Genomic DNA, 9,653 nt, shown 5'->3' with positions numbered 1-9,653 from the left:
ATCTTGCTGAAGGCTTCTAAGCAAGCTGCATCAAATTCGAACTCCACCTCCTTGCACAACAACCTTGTCAATGGTCTTGCAATTTTTGAGAAGTCTTTGATGAATCTCCTGTAAAACCCAGCATGTCCCAGAAAACTTCTGATGTCCTTCACTGTCTTAGGTGGTTGAAGCTGAACCATGACCTCAATCTTAGCTTTGTCAACCTCAATTCCTTTTTCAGAGATCTTGTGTCCTAGGACGATTCCTTCTTCGACCATGAAGTGGCACTTTTCCCAGTTCAGCACCAGGTTCGTCTCCTCACATCGCGTCAATACCCTTCACAGATTTAACAAACAGGATGAGAAAGTGGAACCGTATACAGAGAAGTCGTCCATAAATACTTCCACTGACTCCTCAATTAGATCCAAAAATATTGACGTCATGCACCTCTGAAAGGTAGCAGGAGCATTACACAAACCAAACGGCATGCGTCTGTAGGAAAATGTGCCATAAGGACAAGTAAATGTTGTCTTTTCCTGATCATTTGGGTGGATAGAGATTTGGAAGAATCCACTATACCCATCAAGGAAACAGTAGTAGGGGTGACTAGCTAATCTTTCTAACATTTGATCAATGAAAGGGAGAGGAATATGATCCTTCCTAGATACAACATTTAACTTCCTATAGTCTATGCACATCCTATGTCCTGTGATAGTTCTAGTTGGGATTAACTCATTTTTTTCGTTTTTGATCATAGTAATTCTCCCCTTTTTAGGTACACAGTGTACTGGAGATACCCAAGTACTATAAGATAGGATAGATAACTCCAGCATCAAGCAGTTTTAAAATCTCTTTCTTTACTACTTCCTTCAGATTAGGATTTAATCTCCTTTGGGGTTCAATGCTAGCATAAGACTCATTTTCAAGATTGATCCTATGTGTGCAAAGACTAGGTGAGATTCCCTTGATATCATCTAAGGAATAACCTATAGTCTTTCTATACTTCTTAAGCTCAGTTACTAGCAACCTCAATTCATCATCACTCAACCTAGCATTCACTATGACAAGATAAGTAGAATTGTTTCCCAGAAAAACGTACCTGAGTCCGGAAGGGAAAGTTTTAAGTTCTACCTTTGGAGCTTTCAGTTCCGACCAATCGTCAACATGGGGGTCTGGAATGATCTTTGTCAAGTGGGAGGGGTAAGACTCGATCGAGCGGGGTGTCGGTGTCTCGAGTCAGGTCTTGACATCGGTGAGTGGGAGATATCACATTCTGAACTCCCTGTCTCAACTTCACATACCTAATTTGCGTTAGATAGTTGGTCGAACTCCTCTAGTCCATCTGCTTCTCTGTGGGAGTCTAGCAGATTTTTGTAACAAGTGGTCTCCTCATTCAGGAACCCTCCTTCTCCATCCTTGGTCAGAGCAGTTTTGAGATGGTCCTCCTCAGCTAGTTCCTCTAACAACTCATCAGCCAACTTGTCCATCTCTTCAATGTAGAAGATTTGTCCTCCTACTGTCGGCTTCTTCAAAGTATCCTTGATGTCAAACTTCATGATGAAGTCGTCGCCTAGATTAAGATCAATCTTGCCATTTCTGACATCAATGATGGCTCCAACAGTCGCCAGGAACGGTCTTCCTAAGATCAGAGGATCTTTTGGTTCTTCATCCATCTCCAGAACCACGAAGTCGGTTGGCACTTCCACGTCTCTGATCCTGACAGGTAAGTCCTCTAAAATACCATGTGGAAGTCTCACTGATCTATCTGCAAGGATGAGGGAGATGTCGCAACCCTTAAACCTTGTGAAACCCAACCTCTTAGCCGCAGAGAATGGCATCAGATTAACTGAAGCACCAAGATCACATAAGCACCTATCAAAAGACATAGGTCCAATGGAGCAGGGTAGAGTGAATGATCCAGGATCTTTGAGCTTCTTGGGTACAACCATCTTCTGGATGATTGCACTGCACTCAAGACTTAGTACCACCATGCGTTGAACTTCTTTTGATCTCTCCATCACTAAATCCTTGAGGAATTTCTGGTAGTGGGGAACAAGTGCGAATGCGTCCAGCAATAGCATCCTCAACTCAATCTCCTTGACTTGTATTTCGAACAAGACTTTGTACTTCTCAGTAAGCTGCTTCTTGAACCTCACTGGAAATGGTAGAGGAGGCTTGTACGGTGGAGGGATGAACCTCATAGGTCTGTCATCAGAAACAACAAGCTCCTTAACAGCTTCAGGTTCGGACTGCCTCACTGGTTCAACCGGGTCTTTGATTGCTTCAACTGGGTTCTCCATCTGAGTGTCGTCCTGACCAAAATCCTCCCCATCTAATTCTTCACTGTCCTTAGTGATGTCTGGTACTCCTTGCCTGGGAGGCAATGTTTTCCCACTTCTCAGCATAATGGCATTGGCGAACTCCTTGGGGTTCTGAACAGCCTTTCCTGGGAATTGGCCAGGCTTTGGTGCAGAAGTAGATGCGGATTGGCCTTCCATGTACTTTATCTTCAAATTCAAAGCTTCGAATTTGACGTTCAGATCATTGTAGGAACATTCCATCCTCTGACTAAGATCAGCAAACTTCTTAGTAGTATCCATAGAACCGCTAGCTTGACCCTGAAGAAGTTGTTGCATCATTTGCTTCATTTCTTGATCTGGGGCTGTAGTAGGGTGAACTTGTTGAGGGCGGAATCCTGGCGGTGGTCCTGAGGGAGCCTGGTAACCTTGCTGGAATTGTTGTTTGGGAATGAATCCCAGATTGTAAGGCACAAAAGGTTTTTGTTGACCTTGCTGTTGTTGTTGAGGGGGATACACCTGATCTTGCGGATTGGCAACATTGTTACTTTGGTAAGACAAATTAGGGTTTGCATTGTATTGGTTGTAACCTTTGTTGTACCCACCCTGATTCTGGATATAGCTGATCTCCTCAGTCTGCTCACCCTCCCCATCTGGAACTTGGAAAGAGTCATCCTCAGATACAAAGTGGACGCTCCTCTGCTGGCTTAGCAAGATACGGTCAAGCTTCTCATTGACATTCTTGAGGTCTTTCTTGTACTTCTCCTCAGACCCAGCGTCACCACAAACTGTGCGGTCATAGTCTTCATTGTAGTTGCCGTCAGACTGAGCGAGATTCTCCACCAGTTGCCATCCTTCCTCAACGTCTTTGTTCAGGAAATTACCATTAGAAGCAGTGTCAAGCAGCATACGGATCTTTGGTAGTACCCCACGGTAGAGAGTGCTCAGCAGTGACTCGTTGCTGAAACCATGGTGTGGACACTGACTATGGTAACCCTTGAAACGCTCCCAGGCTTCACAGAATGATTCTGAGCTCTTCTGAGTGAAGCTGGAAATCTCATTCCTGAGACGTGCTGTTCTGGAGTTGGAGAAAAACTTGGCCAATAATGCTTTCTTGCAACCATCCCAGGTGGTGATTGAACCCTTGGGAAGGTTTTTCTCCCAATGATGAGCCTTATCTCCCAGGGAGAATGGGAAGAGGCGCAATTCCCTGACTATCCAGCTGCTTATCCAGGATATCAAAGTTACCCTCCCATCCCACCCCAGTACTTCATGGATCCAGCAGTTCTACCAGCAGCAAGGTCAACATTTTGACACTCGTGGTCCAGCTCGACCCCCCCACTCGAGCACGTACTCGACCGAGTCCCGGTCGATTCCTATTGTCGAGCTGCCCCAATCTCCACCTCCAAGTCACCAGCAAGACCCCAACTACTCCTATGACAGCATGCAGATGGATGTGGACAACTACTTCCACAATCCCTAAGGTACCACTATCACCTTCACTTGTAGATATCATTGCATTTGACATTGTGTTTTGTTTTTTTGTTTTTCATCTTGGATCCTCAATCAAATTTCTTTCACACAGGGACTGTGTGATTTAAGTTTGGAGGAGGGTTTGAGATAGCATTTGACATTGTGTTTTGTGATTCTTATTTCAAATTTTTAGCATCATCATGTTAATACTTGCATAACATCTAAGGCATAGAAAAACCCTAAAAATTTGAAATTTTTTGCAAAAATCTTTATAAAAAAAAAGTGTTCATGTAGTTTGCACTGCACATTAGGATCTTGTTTAGCATGTTTCATGTAGGATTGTATAGTATTTGCATTAGGGATCTATGATGAGTATTCCCTTGTTAGCTTGTTTATTCACTAGACTAGGATCAATGCCCAAGTTAATAGTACTTTGATGCTAGTTGAGTGGTTAGAAGAATAAGATTGAACCAAGCCTTGAATTCCTACATTGCATTTGGTCTAAATTGAAGCATGTTGAGATTTGAAACCATTTCCTATTTATAAGAACCTAATATTGACTTTCAATTATCAATGTGTGCATTGCTTTAAACTCATGGATACCATATGCATATTTGGATCATCTTCTTCCTTTTTACCACTCTTGTTGATCCAAGTAGCTGATTTCTTCATTAAGAATCAGTTCCCCTACCCCTAAACCAAACCTTCTTTCAAGCCATGTTTATTCTTGTGTGTGTGAGGCCTATTTTTGGGATTGAGCTTGGTAGAAAGTGTTAGGTTGGAACTGACAAGAGTAAAGCCTTGTGTAGTTCTAGTTTGCATTTTTCAAACTAGATAGGACTAGGTGGTTCACTTGTTGGGTTTGGGACTTGGCTGTCATGAAAAGAAAAGAAGAAAAAGAGAAAGAAAAGGTTAGAGTCTTTAGGAGGGGAATGTGTTTAAGAAAATTTAAAGTCTAGTGAAAGAATGGGAAGAATAAGGTTGTTTAAAGATGGTTCTAATTAAAGAAAAGAAAGAAAGAAAAGAGAAGTCTAGCAAAATGCTTATATGTCTTAAGAATAAGAAGAAAAGAGAACCATAGCAAATAAGTAAGAATCCCCCATTCCACTAGAAAGATCAAATAAGAAATCTCTCCTAAGACTTTAAAACCAAAAGAGAAAAGGGTGAAAAAGAAGAAAAGAAGTTAAAGGGTAGCACTAGGATCAATTGAGTTTAGATTGATAGGATAAACACTTTGGGTGCCTTTGGGTAGACAAGGTTTTGTTCTTGTATGTATCTAAGTGTTCTTACCTTTAGCATTCTTCTAAAGCTCAATCCATTTTTTATGAGAGAACCTTGATATTGATAAGCCCTACTCTAAAAAGAGACCATCATTGTCTCTAAACCTTTTACTGCCAAGCCAAATGAGTTTAAGCATTGCACATAATTGATTCATGTTCTTGATTAATGAATGTTAAAGGAAATGGTTGATTTGAATGCATGTGGACATCTAAGGCTCAAATCAGTGAAGGTTGTGATATGCTTGTCTAAAGTCTTTAAGTATAGCTCATTCAACTTGCATCATAGTACTAGTAACTTGGACATTGATTCTAGATAGTCTATTTGCAAGCTTTAGGAGCTGAGATCCCACTTTCAAACCTCACCTACCTTCTTTTGTCTTGATTATTTGCTTGAGGGCAAGCAAAGACTAAGTTTGGGGGTGTTGATGTTCATATATTTTACCTTGTTTTCCCTTAGTTTATTCACAACTTTTGCATCTTTTGCTATCCATTTAGGCCATTATTGTGTAGCTTTAGGACTAATCATGCATTAGAGTATAGTTGCATTGCATTTGCATCTTTTCATTCATAAACAGGTGACTTTGGAGCTTAAGGAGCATGGAAGCAATGCTGAGGAGAAGTGAAGCAATCCTGAGGAGAAAACAAGAGAGTTAAGGCTGTAGAATCAAGGTCCGGAGTCCAACTCGACCGCACCACTCGACCGTGTGCTGAGGAGGACTCGACCGAGTGGAGAATGCACGAGAGAAGCCAGCTCGACCAGCCACTCGACCGAGCACTGGTTCGAGTTGACCGAGCCGTTAACTACTTTGACTTTTTGTATTTTTAGGGCTTCCACCTCACCTCCTATATAAGGACCTTGTACCTGCAGCCACCAAAGAGTCCAGCTTTTTAGAGAGTCTAAAACCTAGTTTTTACCTTTTTTAGATTTTATTCCTTTTGCACTTTCTTTTATTTTTAGATTTTGTACTTGTTTGAGAGAGAAAGACTAGATTCTTATATTTTTTTTGTTTCATAACTTTCAAAGTATTAAGATTTCGAGTTTTATTCCTTCATCAATATTGTAGATCTCTGTTTCATCTTTCTAATGATGCAAGTTTCATTATTTTCTGGGTTTTTGACATATTTCACCATGTGTTCTTGTGAGTAATTTGTTTAGGACCTTGAGGATGGGTTAGGCTGGGTTGATCTTGTGGTTTGTTTGATTTGGTCAAGCTTGATTGTTGTAGATCTCTTCTAGGCTAGATGATCTTAATGCTGATCCTATATCTGAGAAGGTAGGGTTTGATTTCAAGCATCTTAGCATCACACCAATGTCTAAGGAGCATAGATAAGGCTAGATCTAGAGCTTACCATTAGGCTTGCTAAGAGATTAGAAGTCTTGTTTGGTTTGAGATGTATTGCTTAATGCCTGCTTGTGTAGATTCTTTTCTTTGTGAGAACAAGTCTAGAAATGCATAGGTTTGATTGTTTCTTGCCATGAGAGTGGATTAAACATGTCTTAGAATAGTATGTCTAGAGATCAGCTCAATGTTTGCTTGAGATTTGTTGACCAAGTTAGATAACCACAATGATTAGCTCAGCCCATGAATCCCTCCTCAAGGCCTTCTTTGTTTATTGAAATCTTAGTCTAAATATCATTGCTTGCTTGTTGTTTGATTAGTTTTAGCATTGCTCTGTTTTTCTTGTGTTGTTCTGTTTTCACGTTTAAGTCTAGCTCGACCACGTACTCGACCTACACTCGGTCGAGTGCTGCTCGAGTTCATCCCTAGAACTTGTGTTTTTAATTTGTGATTGTCTTGTTTCATTCCTGTTTCATTTCCATTGCATTCACGTAGTTTCCTGTTCATTACTTGTCTTGCATTAGTTCATTAGCTTAGTGTCTATCTCTGTTCTAGTTTCATCATAGCTTTAATTTGTCTGTTCTGTTTGCATTTAGTATCTTATTCTAGTTGTTTTTACTTTCTGCATTTCATATCTCATTTTAGGATTGTTAGTGACAAACAATCTTTACAATTGACTTGACGTAGACTCATATGCACATCTTAATTGTTCACAATCACTCAGATAGGATTGACACCTCTTATACTGCAACTGCATAAGGGGAATTGAAACACCCTGACTTCTATTCATTCCATACATCATCATTCCATACATCTTTCTTTCACCACACCACAAAGAAAGTCAGTTTCACGCAACTTGTAACCATCCTCACTCACGCCGTTGATCTTGGTGAGACTGCACAGGTGGTCAAACTCGTCCAAGTGGTCAAGTGGATCCTCCATAGGCAACCCGTGAAACTTGTTTCCTTGGATCATGGAGATCAGACCACTTTTGATTTCAAAGTTATTGTTTTGCACGGCAAGAGGGACGATTCCAGGACGCTGAGTGTGAGTGTTCGGTGCATCTCCAGCACCAATGTTTCACGGTCCCAGATGTGGTCCATTCGGTTGTTCCATTGTGACGGGTGTGGGATGATCAGTGAGTTGACGAGCTTGTCGTGGTCTTTGTAACCGGTTGATATCGTCGATAGCAGGAAGGAGGTTCTGATGTCCTCTTGATCTGGTGTGCATGCAACGTTACAATCAACATGTTCCTGAGATGCAAAACAAACATGCAGACAACCAAAACAAGTCAGTATTCAGAATGATAAGTGGGATAGAACTTAATCTTGCAAAACTTGAAATCTTAAATGTAACAAAACAATTCCCAAATGGCAACGGCGCCAAATTGACACTAGGATTTTTGTGTGTCTCCTAGTAGGTTCAATTAACCTTATGCAGTTGTAGTACTTAAGGTGTCAATCCAAATGGGATGTTGCTACCACTCAAGATGCAATCAAGAAATCACATGTTAAGCCAATTCAAAAAGAGTGTTTTTATGTCTAACAATCCTAGAGTGATTAGAGTGCAAAACGGAAATGAGTCACAGAACAAGAAATGAAAATGTATGACAAGAAGCAAAAATGAATAAAAACAAAAACAAGTCTAAGCATGAACTAAAAGGCAAGAAATGAATTAGTCTCAGGAATGTAATAAAATTCAGAAAGAAAGAGGTCCTAAGGATGGGAGTAATTGATGTCGGTGAAGTCTCCTAGTCTACAAAGTGTTTAACTTGCCACAAGCAATCTGTCCCTAGACAACGAACATCACAACTTAGCTAATCCAATCTCTTGGTAAAAGCTACTCAGACTCAACCACTTCCATACCCAGCCCTCGCTAGAGAAACATGGTTGAGCAGGCATGACAAACAAGTTCGTTCATGTCAACAAACATCCTAGACAACTAATCTCTTAGGCTAGGAACGTAAGTCTCTGGCACTAGTTGGTCAGACATTTCATCAAACACCTTTTGGGTGTGGAAATGTCTCGAACCTAATTCCAATTGATCAGAGAGAAACTAGTATTTCTAACACTAGTCCAGAAGGGAATCATAAAATCAAAGCTTAAACACTCTGCATCCTAAGATCCTCCATCTAATCTATCCCATCCTCAAGGACCACTACACTACTCAGATCCGAAAATCATTATCCAAGATACAAACAAAGAAAACATTGAACCAAGCATAATAAGATAGATAAAAATGAGAAGAACAACTTTGTAGAAGGAATCAAATGAAAATACTGAATAAACTCGGAGATGTCGGATTACAAGTCTGAGAACGTTTTTAGGTGGCTAGGTTAACCTTAAGAACAAAAAAGAAAATGAGATAAAAGATGAGATGTCCTAAACCAAGACTTAACAAAATGTATATTTAGTAAAAACGTGTGAATCCCTAAAACTTAAAACGATAAGATAGAGCGTCAGTTCGGGAGTCTCCTGAAGCGTGTCAGACGGAGCGTCTTCTTGGCATGCGTGATTTCGTCCGTGTGCGTCCAGTGGCTCTATTGGTGTGAGTAGGAGTGGATCGAGCCGTGCGAGTGAAAATGGCTCGAGCATGGTCGGTGAAAGTGGCTCGAGCGTGGTCGGTGAAAGTGGCTCGAGCGTGGTCGGTGAAAGTGGTTCGAGCTGAGTGTATACGCATCTACTTAAACAATGATAACTCTTGAACCACACCTCCGATTGGCTTGAAATAAACGGAAATGGAAAGATGACTCAATTCTCTACAACTTTGATGAATACGTCAAAAGCTGAATCCCTAGACCGGTGGCTCGAGTGATGGCTCGATTGAGTGGCTCGATTTCGTAGGTTGAAAGTGGCTCAATTGTGGAGGTTGAGAGTGGCTCGATTGTGTGCGTCTCCGACGTCTCCTAAACACCTGAAATACTTCGAAATGCACAATGCATGCAAGGATGATGCAAAAACTTCCTAAACATGCAAAGTGTATAAAAGAGGTTCTAAAATGATGCAAAATGACTAGTTATCCTAGCTAAATGTATGACAAATGCATGCTAAGGAGATGAAAAATATAGACATATCAAACAACATTTTAGGACTCCACTCTAGCAACCTAACAGAAGCCAGACAACCAAGCGAACCACTAGAACATCCTCCTCTTCATTGCCTTGATTCCAAGATCACACTTTGCCTTTACCTGCACCACAAACGCAAATTTCAATGCATGAGCATTTTATAAACACTCAGTAAGACAATCCTTCCATCTACTAGGCTATACACACAAGCAATAGA

The 9,653-nt window shown here is 40.9% G+C and overlaps 1 non-coding gene across 1 annotated transcript; it reads left to right on the top strand.

The window, feature by feature from the left end:
- The first annotated feature begins 3,240 nt into the window (after positions 1-3,240).
- Positions 3,241-3,347, top strand: LOC147947603 (small nucleolar RNA R71). Its single transcript, XR_015595630.1, has one exon. It is a non-coding gene; the product is annotated as a small nucleolar RNA R71 (small nucleolar RNA).
- The last annotated feature ends 6,306 nt before the right edge of the window (positions 3,348-9,653 follow it).

Source organism: Camelina sativa, chromosome 3, assembly GCF_030686135.1.
Source record: "Camelina sativa cultivar CO46 ecotype springtype chromosome 3, ASM3068613v1".
NCBI classification, from domain to species: Eukaryota; Viridiplantae; Streptophyta; class Magnoliopsida; order Brassicales; family Brassicaceae; genus Camelina; species Camelina sativa.
This window is presented reverse-complemented; position numbering and strand designations above follow the sequence as displayed.